This window comes from Protopterus annectens, chromosome 17.part0, assembly GCF_019279795.1.
Source record: "Protopterus annectens isolate FY-2018-M chromosome 17.part0, PAN1.0, whole genome shotgun sequence".
Lineage (NCBI taxonomy): Eukaryota > Metazoa > Chordata > Ceratodontiformes > Protopteridae > Protopterus > Protopterus annectens.
The window spans coordinates 294,934,795-294,947,724 of NC_056751.1; the positions used below are offsets into that span (position 1 = coordinate 294,934,795).

A 12,930-nucleotide genomic window follows, 5' to 3' on the forward strand; every position below is an offset into this window, starting at 1 on the left:
CACTCAGATCAGGTTACTCTGAGAACCAGTCCCTCCTTTATGCCTAAGGTAGTTTCCAGTTTAACCCTTAACCAGTCTATTCACCTGCCTACATTTTTCAACAATCCCCAAAATAAAGGGGAAAGGATTCTGCACTCTCTTGATGTGCATAGACAGCTGAGATTTTACTTAGGACTAAATCCTTTCAAAAATCTGAACAGTTATTGGTTAGTTTTGCTCCTGGTGCTCAGGGTAAAGCTATTTCAAAACAAACCATCTCCAAATGGATTGCCAATTGTATTCACTTTTGTTACCTGCAGCATGGGAAGGTTCCCCCTCAGGGTATTAGGACCCATTCTTCTAGAGCGGCCTCCACCTCTGCAGCTTTTCTGAGAGGTGTGCCTACTAAGGACATTCTAGAAGCAGCTACTTGGTCTTCTGTCCATACTTTCACAAAGCATTACAATCTACCTTTGTTTTCTAAATCCAGAGTTGGTTTTGCCTCTGCAGTTTTGCATGGCCTCCTCACCAACCCTTAAACTGTGATCTTTCCTCCCCCCTTTGTCTTTTTCCTGGGCTTTGGGAATCAACCCATATGTGAGGCCTGCAAGAGTGAAACACGAAGAACATAGTACAGTTGTGTACACTTAACATAAATGTAGATATTCGAGTGTATTCACTGTTGCAGTTCTGGTTTCCCACCCTCCTTTCCTAAGGCAAGGACTATAGATAATTTTTTGTATAACATGTATCCAGGGTGCTGCCATTCCTGGGTTAGCCTTCTTTTGGGGGCTCATGACAGTTTTGGCAAGAAAAACTGAGGAAATGGCATTGGCTGCCTCCCTTTAAACCTGACGTACTGACATCAGTTTTACAACCTGCGGCAGCCGACATCATATACCAAGGACTCTGGTATTCGGGCCGACTGAAGGCTACCTGGAGCCGGATAACCCATATGTGAGGACTGCAACAGTGAATACACTCGAACATCTACATTTTATGGTAAGTGTACACAACTGTATTTTGTTGGATATACTTGGTTAGGTACATAACAAAGGGGGTGTTATACTCAGTAATAGGCCTGATGAATGCTAAATACAGTGGAACAATGACTTCCTTGGATTTAGATGCCATACCTTTGTTTATAAGTTGTGCAACATAGAATGATTTCCTCACTACTGTAGGCACGTGATGGTCAAAGGCTAAATTACTATCTATGTGAGTCCCTAAGTCACTGACTACTGGGTCGTCTCTAAGGGGTGTGTTGCTGTTGATATGATACTTACTAGGGATGGATGACTTCCCAAAGGATACGTTTCTTGGCATTTAGTTTTAGTCCATGGCTCTGACACCAGTTGTTTGTTTGTGTCAGCCCCTCCTGGAGAACATTTATGTCAGTGTGGGATTCAATGACCTCTCCTAATTTGCAGTCATCTGCAAATTTAGTCAGCCAGACACCACTGACATTGACCTTGACTTCTGAGATTGCATTCTTATTTGGTGTTCTTCAGAAGCAAAGATCCTCATTTCAACAAACTTCCTTGGAAGATAAAGCAGCAGCTGCTACCTGGTCAGCATTGCAGCACTTTGCAAAGCATTATTTTGAATATGCTGTTGAGGGCTTGGACCTCCTTTTGAAGCAGTTACTCTCAAAGGATTGCCAGGTTAGGTCTCCCAAGGTTAGCTAGGGACTCTGTCTTTATGTTACAGTATCTGGACAGGACCAAATCAAATATGTAAGTTATGTACTCATAATGATAGATTTGTCGGGTCTCTGTCTAGACAGTGGAAAAACCCAACCTACTTTTCCCCCTCAACAATAAAAAGAAGAGAAATTTTCTTCCAAGGTATCTGTAGGACCCCAAGTTCTGTTTTTTTTGTTCTCAGGGCTCCCTGATAATTATTAGTCACAGTGTGCATGTGTCTTCTGTATGTTAGTATTAATTATTAGTCACAGTGGACGTGTCTTCTGGATGGTTAGTATTTGGCTGGCTTTTTTACTCCGTCTGAATTATCTCCCTTATGGCAGATTATTATGGAGTAGAGGAAGCGCTCAAACTTCTGATGAGATTCGTTACCAAAAGAAGTAGACACTAATATGATCTGTCCTTATGTTCCATTGCCTGGACAGAGACCAGGCAAATCTATTATTGTGATAAGTACGTAACTTGCGTTCCTATACCACTGTTCAGATGCCTTTATATATCAAATAACACCATCCCACTTTCCATCTATCTTTCCTTTTTGCTCAGTTTGTATAATTTTTCACTATTCTCCATTGATCAGAGGATAACCTTTGTTCATTAAAACCTAACTGCTCTTCTTTCACTTCATCCCCATCGCCCACTTAGTCCAGTCATTTTCACCCATACATAGGTCTTTGCATTGCATTAGGTAGGGCTATCAGACTGTAGTCTGCTTGTCCTTCTTTCCACACAGTCATTAACTCTTTCCTCATTAATTCAGGCAGTCTTTCTCTTTTGATTGCTCTCCTTAACCACCCCATCTCATCCCTAAACCACAGCTTTGAAAAAAATACTGTAAAACTAGCCTTCTACTAGTTTTATAGCCTTTCAAATGTTATACAAACTTCAGATTATTCATTTCTGTAATCTTCTCTAGACATGTCCTTTTCCCTTCTTTTACCATGTACCATTTACATATTCACTGAGTGCATCTCATTTATCTGTGTACTTCTTTCATACATAATGATGTAGGTGAAAATAGAAGTCCACAAACACTCTGCTATGCCTTTGTTTTTTTACTTCCTTTCTCTTATCCTTTCTCCGGAATTTCATGCTTCCCTCTTTTTATTCTGATGCTTTAACTGCTTTCTTCCACTCCCCATTGTACTCACCATTTCTTCTTTTCCCTAAGTCAGTTTCCTTCCTAGTTTAATACTGTAAGCCCTTCCTTGATCCACCTCCAACCTATCTTCCCTAAGCTCCTCCATCTACCCAATACTTCCTTTAATTATCTCTTTATCACACTTATTTCATTTCTTTCCTAATTTTGCCTCAATTCTCCATCAACCTTTCCCTCCATTTCATCTTCATACCTTCCCATCTTACTCTCTACCCCTGCCACCTCAGCTTTTTTGCTCAAGTTTTCTTTTGCCACCTTCACCACCATTTCATCAATCAAGTACAATGTATGTCTCTGCTTTTTTAGTATTCCACCTCCAGTAGTGTTTAGATTCAAAATGTTGGCATGTTTCAACTCATAATTTGAAAATTTAAGCTCTTTTTCGTACACTTTCAACACTTTCTACATCTCTTTATGAGAATTCATGGGATCTGTACACTCCACCTAGACCTGAACAGATAACATTAAATCCAGGGGCGGTTCATGCTATAGGACTGCAGCACCCCCACCTGTAAAAAGAAAAAAATAAATAAATTGCGAGTCCCACACTTTAGAAAATAAAAAAAAATTCACGAGTCCCAGAAACTCCATACATGCATGCTTAGTTCCTGACTGCTGTGTTAGGCAGTCCAGAACTCCACGCACGCATGCGTGCTCAGTTCCTACACCCCAGACTGCTCTGTTAGGCAGTCCGGATAGAGAAGGAAGGGAACTCCGCCCTGCCAGCCCAAGACTCTGTGCAGTGATGACCGGAAGAACACTGGACTGCATTGTCCGCAGGCTGGAGGCTCCAGCCTACCCACGTCTCGCGGGGAAACCCAGAGCAGCCTGCGCGGGCTGCTACGGAAGACCTAGCTGCTATGGAGGATTGGGCTGCTTGCAGGGACAGATTCAGGCTGCTACGGTGGACTTAATAGCTGCCATGGAGGATCGGATCCGCTGGAGGAAGGTAGTGTGTGTGTGTGTGTGTGTGTGTGTGTGTGTGTGTGTGTGTGTGTGTGTGTGTGTGTGTGTGTGTGTGTGTGTGAAATACCCCAGTTGCTACATTGTGGGTAGAGAATAAGGCTTGAACCCTGTACCTTGGGTACCAAGTGGCAAAAGCCTGAATTCCCTACCCATCACCATTTGTAAAACATTTGCAGATTTTTGCCTCATATTTGTTATGTTCTGTTCCTCATAAAATCTGTGGTTTCTGTATTTTTGTTGCTTAACACAGCCAGTAGTGCAGTGGTAGCATTGTTGCCTGACAGCTACAGGTTGCCTGCTTTGATTCTTGGCTGGGGTGCCTTCTGTGTGGAGTCTGCATGGCCTCCCTCTGTGTGGGTTTGCTCTGCTGTCCTCAATGGAGATTTGTCCCTATTTTGTATTGTATTTCCCCATTATTGGCTTCGTCCAGGTTTTTTGTGCCAAGGTTGAGAGCTATGGTGATAACTGAACTCACTGAATATGTTTGGGGGCTGTATTCCCCCATTATTGGCTTTGTTAAGGTGTTTTGTGCTAAGATGTTGACAGCTATGGTGAGAACTGAATTCACTAAATGGCAGCCATTTAAGTTTCAGTTTTTCTTTCTTTCATAAAACAGATGATTTGGCATAGTGGCATGTTGCTCTGACTGTTTTGCACAGGGTCCTAGGTTCAATACTTGGCAGTGAAATGTGTAGTGGTAACACAGCATTTTATTCTAACAACTTTCCAACATTATACAAGCAATGTTTAAAATGTGTCCCTGGTTTTTGGTCTTTTGCCCCCCCCCCTAAATTTTGGATTTTTCCAGATTTCTTGTGCTGCAAAGTTCAGAGATGCAGCTGAGTGTCAAGTAGATTTTACAAGAAGCTGAGAGCTGCAGGGGAACAAAAGTTTAGTGCTGCTTATGCCGTGTCTGCTTGCACTTTTAATAGCACAATAGGTAGTGTACTTTCTTTTGATGCAGAAGGCTGTGGGTTCTACTCCCACAGTAGGTAGATGTGTTGCTGATACTGTACTGTACTGTATTGTAAAGGGGGTGGATGCTGCAGTCCTTTTTGGTGAAGATACCTAGTAACTTTGAACCTGTTATTAGTTCGCCATCCATTCCCTGTTGCAGTATTACTAGCTTATCATTTTTTTAATGCAACGTAGGCAGTTTATTCCTTAAGGGCAACAGGCACTTTATTTGTAGATGAAACAATGAAATATAAAGTTGGTTGCTAGCAGCAACCTCTTCATTAGTTACAGATTTCTTTAATGTGGAATTATTTAGATGACTTTTACTTCTTCAAAGATTGTGCATATTTACTGATACTGGTGGACTGTAGAAGTTTGAGTAGACTTTTATGATAGAAATGTTCTGAATTGGGCAGATGTTCATCGTGTTACACTGCTGCAGTCATTACACTTCGGTTATCCTGCCGTCAGGCGGTCCCGCAGTCGGCCAGAGTTCCAAAGTCTTCGTCCGGCTTCGGTTGCTGTTGCTTCTTCCCTGACGTCAGTGTGCCAGGGGTATATAAGATGCATCTGATGTCATTTTCTTCAGTCTTTCTTGCCGCGCGGTGCCCGAAGCAGAAGCAGTTCGCAAGTGCCGGTCGGCCGACTTCTGAGATTTTCGAAGTTGAATTTCAGATCCGAAGTCTTCAATAAAGCTAAAGTACCCCGTTGGGGAAACATTTTTCTTGCCTCAGACCGATGTCAGAAAAAGTTAATAATTGTATTTCTTGTGGGAAGCAAATACCTCATAAGGACTTCCACTCTTACTGTATTCCATGCCTAGGCCCTGATCACGACGTCACTAGTTGTCGGTTTTGTGCTAGATTTAACAAACGCACTATAAAAAGACGTTTTGATTTTGCTTTGCACTACTTTGGCCAAAGGTTCAATTATACTAAGGTGGCTTAATGGCTAAGGTGTTTGCCTTACAAACACAAGGTGCAGGGTTTGAGTCTCACAAGGGATAATTGGCTAAGCTTAAAATGGCTCGCAAGGGCAGTTAGCTTAGTACTAAGCTATGAATGTACTATATGCCGTCTGATCAAACGACGACCGCAGTACCGAAAAAAATGCAAGGACAAGGATGAAGACAGGCATCCGAGGTCCAAAACCGACGACGAAACCTCTTCTAGGCCAGTCACCTGTTCTCAGTGAGGCGCTTTCGCAGCCCTTGACACCCGCTGCCTCAGAGCCACAGGCCGCCTCCGACTCCCACATGGAGACAACTAGGCCTCTGGAAACTCAAAGTATTTGGCCTACGGAAACTAATCCCTCAGATGGGTCTGGAGCCGCTGAGCAGGCATCGGCTTCTGAGGGTGTTTTCAGACCTTCACAACTTACCATTAAAACAACAGCCAAGACAAAAGTACCGTTAAAGACAAAGAAACAAGTACAGCATTCTCCTGGACAGACCTCCATGCCTAAGAAACAGATGCTTAAAATGGCCGAAGACCTCATTACTCTAATCGGGGGTTCCCATCCCCCTCCTGAGAAAAGGCCTAGGCAGGATACAGACTATGATTCCTCTAATCAGGTTTCCATTTCCTCTGATTCCTGTTCAGACCAGGGATACTCTCTACCCCCCTATGAGGACTCTAATGCTGAAGAATCTATCCCTTCAGCCTCTCCTCCTGAGGATTACTCTTTTGGGGAAACTTTACATACCATGAGGGAGCATTTCCATTGGGAAAGTCAGGATTACTCGGAATCCAAGAAAAGGCTCAGGGATTTCCTTTTATTGCCTCAGCACAGGCCTCTGGCTATTCCGCCTGTGCTAGATATTGTGGATGATGTGTTCTCTGAATCCAGCTTATCTCCTGATTCTTTGCCCCCTGCACCAGCCAAGCCAGATAGGTATTATAGAGTCCCTGACTCTCACAAGTTTCTTTATAAAAACCCTTCTGCTGATCCAGAAACTATTTCTCAGGGTCCAAAAGGGGTTAAGGCTTCCATTGCAAAAAATCCAGTACCTGCTGACAGAGATTCCAGAGCTTTGGATAGATGGGGAAAGAAAGCATACACTTCTGCAACTTTAGCAGTAAGGGCTTTAAATTGTCAGTTTCACATGCTTAAGTACCAACAATATTTAATGGCTCAGTTAAAACAGAAAATGTTTGCAAGCTCAGAAGCTCCTGATTGTAAAGAAATGCAGGATTTATTGCATGCAGTTGAACAGGTGGGAAAACATACAATGTGGTTTTGATTCTTTAGAGGCCTCTTGCAGAGCCGCAGTTACAGGTTCTGTGATTCGAAGACATGCTTGGTTAAAAGAACAGAGTTTACCTGATCATGTTAAGGCAAAATTATTGGATGCTTCTTTACAGCATGATACCTTGTTTGGTGTTAAGGCAGAAGAGGTGTTAAAGAAAATGGAGGATAAAGCTAAATCTATGCAAACAGTCAAGGATTTCTTACAGGTACAGCCACCTCGATTTAGCAGAAATTTGCCAACAAAGAATTGGTCCTTTCCAGTGTCAGACAGGCCACAGAGAGGCAGATACAGACACCCAAGAGGCAGATCTCAATCCCAAGGCTCAAAGAGACGACGACAGTGGGGCACCTCAACCCCAAAAGGAGGTGAGGACAAGTCTCAACCTTACAGGAAACAGTCCCAATGACTTTCCCCTTCGTACGCCAAGCACTTCCCTTTTGGAAGCCCCCTTAGGGGGAAAACTAGCACTTTTTTCTCAAAACTGGCAAACAATCACCCAAGACAAATGGGTTCTGAATATTGTGTCTCAAGGTTACAGGTTCCACTTTCATACTTTACCAAGGCTAAAAGGAAGGCCAGACCTGCCACAAAATCAATGGGCAGAGGCACAAAAACACATTTCAGCCCTCATGGACATGAGAGCTATTCAAAAAGTACCACAACAGGAACAAGGACAAGGATTTTACTCAAGACTTTTCCTGGTCCCCAGAAAGGACAAGGTCTGGAGGCCCATACTAGACCTTTCAATTCTAAATAATTACCTGGATATTACAAAATTCAAAATGTTGACATTACAGCAGCTTCTACCCATGCTGGGCAAGAAGGCTTGGCTTGTTACTCTGGACCTCAAAGAGGCATACCTGCATGTCCCTATCAGACATAATTGCAGAAGATACCTCAGATTCAAAGCTGGTACAATGCACTACCAATTCTCTGCACTGCCCTTTGGCTTATCTACTGCACCCAGGGTCTTCACAAAGTGCCTGGCACCAGTAATTGCATTTTGCAGACAAAAAGGAATTCAAATATATCCATACCTGGATGACTGCCTCATTCAAGCAGAGACAAAGGACATTCTTCTACAGCATCTGGCATTTGTAAAAAGGTTGCCAATTTCTCTAGGGTACACAGTAAACGAAAAGAAGTCAAAACTAGTGCCCTCACAACAAATTATATTCCTGGGTGCCAGCTTAAATAACAACGGCCCAGATAGCTTACCTCATGCCAGACAAACAAGTTCAACTAACTCAATATTTTCAATTACTGGCAAAAAGTCCCATCTCCCTGCAAGAAAAATTCTGCAGGCCCTGGGATTCATGGCATCCTGCATACTACTAATACCATATGCCAGACTGCATATGAGGAAATTACAGTGGTACCTAAAAAGTGTTTGGACTCAACACTCTCACAGTTTAGAAGCAGTTATACCAATGATACCCTGCCTACAACAGGAGTTTCAATGGTGGGCACAGGCATGTCACCTAAACAAGGGTCATCCTTTTACCCTACCCACAGCCAGGCAGACTCTAACAACAGATGCCTCGGATTACACCTGGGAGCACACATGGCAGGAAAATGCATTCAGGGCAAGTTTACCACAGACCAGATGCATCTTCACATCAATCAAAAAGAGATGTTGGCTGTTCAAAATGCCCGAACAGCTTTCAAGGACCTTCTGCATCCAGGAGAATTATTATTAAAGACAGACAACACCACAGTAATGTGGTACATAAACAAGCAAGGGGGCACTCATTCTTATCCCCTATGCAGGCAAGCCATGACCTTGTGGAACACAGCTCTAACGTATCAAGTACACCTGCAAGCACAATTCCTGCCAGGAAAGAAAAATACTCTGGCAGATGACCTAAGCAGAAATATCATGGACCCTCACGAATGGAAATTGAATCCACAAATCTTCAGCATGGTAACACAAAAATAGGGATGCCCAGACATAGATCTTTTTGCCTCCCCACTGAATTGCCAACTACAAAAATTCTGCACAAGGACTTATCACAAACAAGCATGGAAAGTGGATGCTCTTCTGTTCAGCTGGAAAAACCTAAAAGTTTATGCCTTTCCACCACTGCCTCTCCTTTCAAAGGTACTCCTAAAAGCCAGACAAGAAAAAACACAAATTATCCTGATTTCTCCAGACTGGCCACGCCAGCACTGGTACCCTATCTTAAGGAACTTAGCTCAAGGCCCACCATGGATTTTGCCTCAAATTCCACACCTTCTGACTCAACAAAACAATCAGATCCTGCACAGGCAGCTCAAAACTCTAAACCTAGCTACATGGCAGATTCAGTAGTCAAACGGGCAACACCACTCTCTAAAGCTGTTATGGATGTCATTTTGGAGGCCAGGAGGCCTAGCACCAGGAAAGCTTACTCAGAAAAATGGAAGAGATTCTGCGCCTGGAACCAGGCTCAAAGCCTTGTTCCAAACATCCCTCAGATTTTACAATACTTAACTGAGATGCTGGACAGAGGCCTATCCCTCTCATCAATTAAGATCCACACCTCTGCCATTTCAGCACATTACAACATGGATCCTCCTTTATTCTCTCATCCCTTGCTAAAGCAGTATCTCAGAGGGGCTAAAAACATAAGACCACCCCGGAGAGCACCAACACCAACTTGGGACCTCAATTTTGTTTTGGAAAAACTGACCCTGCCACCTTTTGAGCTAGCCAGTACAGCCGATTTAAAATTTTTACCATGGAAAACAGCTCTGCTCCTGGCAGTAACTTCAGCATGAAGAGTCTCAGAGCTACAGGCATTAATGGCAGTGGAACCTTTTATAATTTTTCATCAGGACAGGGTTTCTTTAAGGACAAATTCTACCTTAATGCCAAAGGTGGTATCTAGTGTGGCTCTTAACCAAACCATCCATTTGCCAACTTTCTATCCAAACCCCCAGAATAAAGGGGAGAAACTTCTCCATTCTTTGGACATACACAGGCAGCTACGCTTCTACTTGGACAAAACAAAAGCTTTCAGGAAAACTGAGCAACTGTTTGTAGCATATGCTGCAGGATCACAGGGCAAGGCTATCTCAAAGCAGACTATATCCAAATGGATAGGACACTGTATTCGTTACTGCTACACACAGCATGGGAAATCAGTCCCAAATAACATTAGGCCACATTCCACCAGGGCAACAGCCACTTCAACAGCCTTTCTCAGAGGAGTACCTACCAAGGAAATTTTGGAGGCTGCAACTTGGAGTTCAGTGCACACCTTTACCAAGCATTACCACCTACCTATTTACTCTAAATCCAGAGCAGGATTTGCCACTGCAGTTCTGCAGGGCCTCATAGCCAATCCTAACTCTTTATAGACCAACCACCCAACCTTAGCTTTGGGATTCTACCCAAGTGTAATGACTGCCGCCGTGTAACACGATGAACATAGTACAGTTTTGTACCTACCATAAATGTCGATGTTCGAGTGTTCACACTGCTGCAGTCCAGGTTACCCTCCCTCCATCCCCTCTGAACTAGCTGGACTTATCTATACCTTTCTATCCTATACAACCTTTGTGGTGTATTTGCTTGTAACTGAAGGTATTGTTTTTATTTTATATGTATATTTTTCATTAGCAATATGTATTGCCTACCTACTTGGGGGCACCTGACATCTGGGGCAAGAAAAACTGAAGAAAATGGCGTCGGATGCATCTTATATACCCCTGGAGCACTGACGTCAGGGAAGAAGCGACAGCAACCGACGCCGGACCAAGACTTTGGAACTCTGGCCGACTGCGGGACCGCCTGACGGCAGGATAACCCAAGTATAATGACTGCAGCAGTGTGAACACTCGAACATCTACATTTATGGTAGGTACAAAACTGTACTTTTTGTCGTTATTGGTGCATGCATTTTGTTTCATTGTTTACTGGAAAAATGTTCTGAATTGGATAATTTTGTCATTATTGGTGCATGCATTTTGTTTCATTGTTTATTGGAAAAATGTTCAAAACAAATTTAAAACGCCCTCTAACAACTGTACAATATTGCACAAGGAATATAATTTAATACAATCAGGAAGATGTATCAAAGACCATGTGTATGTTTCGTGTGCAAAGGGCCTATGATTTGAAAACCGCCTAAAGTTAGTCTTTATCTGCCACTGGCAAAAGGTATTTTCTTTGAATGTGGGTTTCAATGCGTTTCAAGGGCAGAGAAGTTTTAATGCTAAGTCTATTTTCATTGTGAGACTCCATTGCTTTGTTTAGCAGATGTCTTAGTGTTTGTGCTGTAAAATGCAAAATAAAACTTTCAAATGAAGTCCAAATCATCGTAGAAATAAAGCAGTATGCACATTAGTGTTTATGGTAAATGGGGTGAAATAGCCAAGTAATGGTTCATTGGAATGACTGCAGGGGGGACGCTCCATTCGACCATGATTTTTGTGAGGGGGAAGGGCGGCGAACTCAGACAGCCCCAGCTGAACTATACCTCTCATCTGTCCAGATTTTCACAGAATGAATAGATTTTTGCTTCTTATTTTTGGTTTGTTCCTCATAAAATGTGTGGTTTTCTGGCAAATAATTTAGGAATTATGTCACTAAATAATGACAGACACTGAGTTTCAGACTTCATAACCTTCAGAAAAATGCATGCTAAAACAAGACCTGTTATTCTATCAATTGTCTCAGTTTATACAACAATTTATAGTACTGTTTATTTGTTCCCCCGGTATGTTTGGCCTTGTCCAGATTTCCTGCATTAACAGGTTGAGAGGTACGTGCAAATAAATTAGTTTATAGAATTAGGCATATCCAACCTCTCAACTGTCCCAGATTTTGGCTCAAAAATTTGCTCTTCCCCTAATAATCCCGCCACAAAATTGCAATTTTGGAAGAAAACGTGGAGGGCTTACAATTAAGAAATAACTGTAATAATCAGAGTTATAGATTACTTTTATTTCAGAAATGCATGTAGATTCTTTTATTTTGTCAGCTGCTCAAGTTAGCAGTACTAATATTAAAAAAGTGTCCCTTTGACAGGTTCCCAGCTGTATTGTGTGGCTATTTTATATTTTTGCATCACATTTTTGGTCCATTTTTCATAAAATTGTGGGGTTTTTTTTGGCAAATTAGTGGCAAATCATTAAAGACTGAAGTTAGAAAATAATGGCAGACATTTGAGTTTCAGATTTCTTACCTTTCAGAAAATTCATACTAATGCAAGACCTACTATTCTATTATCTTTCTAAGTTTATAAGAACAATATTTAAAAATTGTCCTTATTTTTGGGCCTTTGTCCCACTTCTGTGTATGGCTCTGTCCATATTTCTTGTTCTGAGGTTGAGAGGTATGACAAATGTGTCCGGGCCATCACAGTCAGCCAGAGACATTTCAAATTGTGACATACTTATTGCACCCCACTCCCCCATGTAGTGACTCTGGATGTGTCCAAGCAAGGCAAGGAGCAGTTATGCAGTGTAAATGTGCTGATTATCCCCCCATCCAAGGTAGACACAAGTGCTACTTTTATTCTGTCCTTAATCATCCAGAATGTTCTGGTTTCTGTCATATTTTTATACTGTTGATTTATGCTTATTATTACTCAGAAAGTGCCTGTTGCTCTGTGTATAAGTAGCAATGCTTTAGTGACCAACAGGTAAGCTTGTCGGAGGGCGGCTTCGGTGGTGCAGTGGTTAGCATTGCTGTCTCACAGCAAGAGGTTCTCCGGTTCGATGCTAGGGTGCCTTCTGTGCGGAGTCTGCATGTCCTCCCTGTGGTCAAAGGGTTTTCTCCGGTTTCCTCCCACATCCCTAAGACATGCTTTAGGTGGATTGGCACTCTAAATTGGTCCTAGGTGTGAGTGTGTGCATGTGTGTTCCTTCCGTGGAAGGTTGGGCGCTGGGCTGGCAACTCGACATTATAAAACTCCACTGCCAAT

At 42.5% G+C, this 12,930-nt stretch overlaps 1 protein-coding gene across 1 annotated transcript in view; it reads left to right on the forward strand.

Moving 5' to 3' along the window:
• DNAJC24 (DnaJ heat shock protein family (Hsp40) member C24) overlaps positions 1–12,930 on the forward strand; it is a 426,809-nt gene that overhangs the window by 130,910 nt on the left and 282,969 nt on the right. The window lies entirely within an intron of this gene.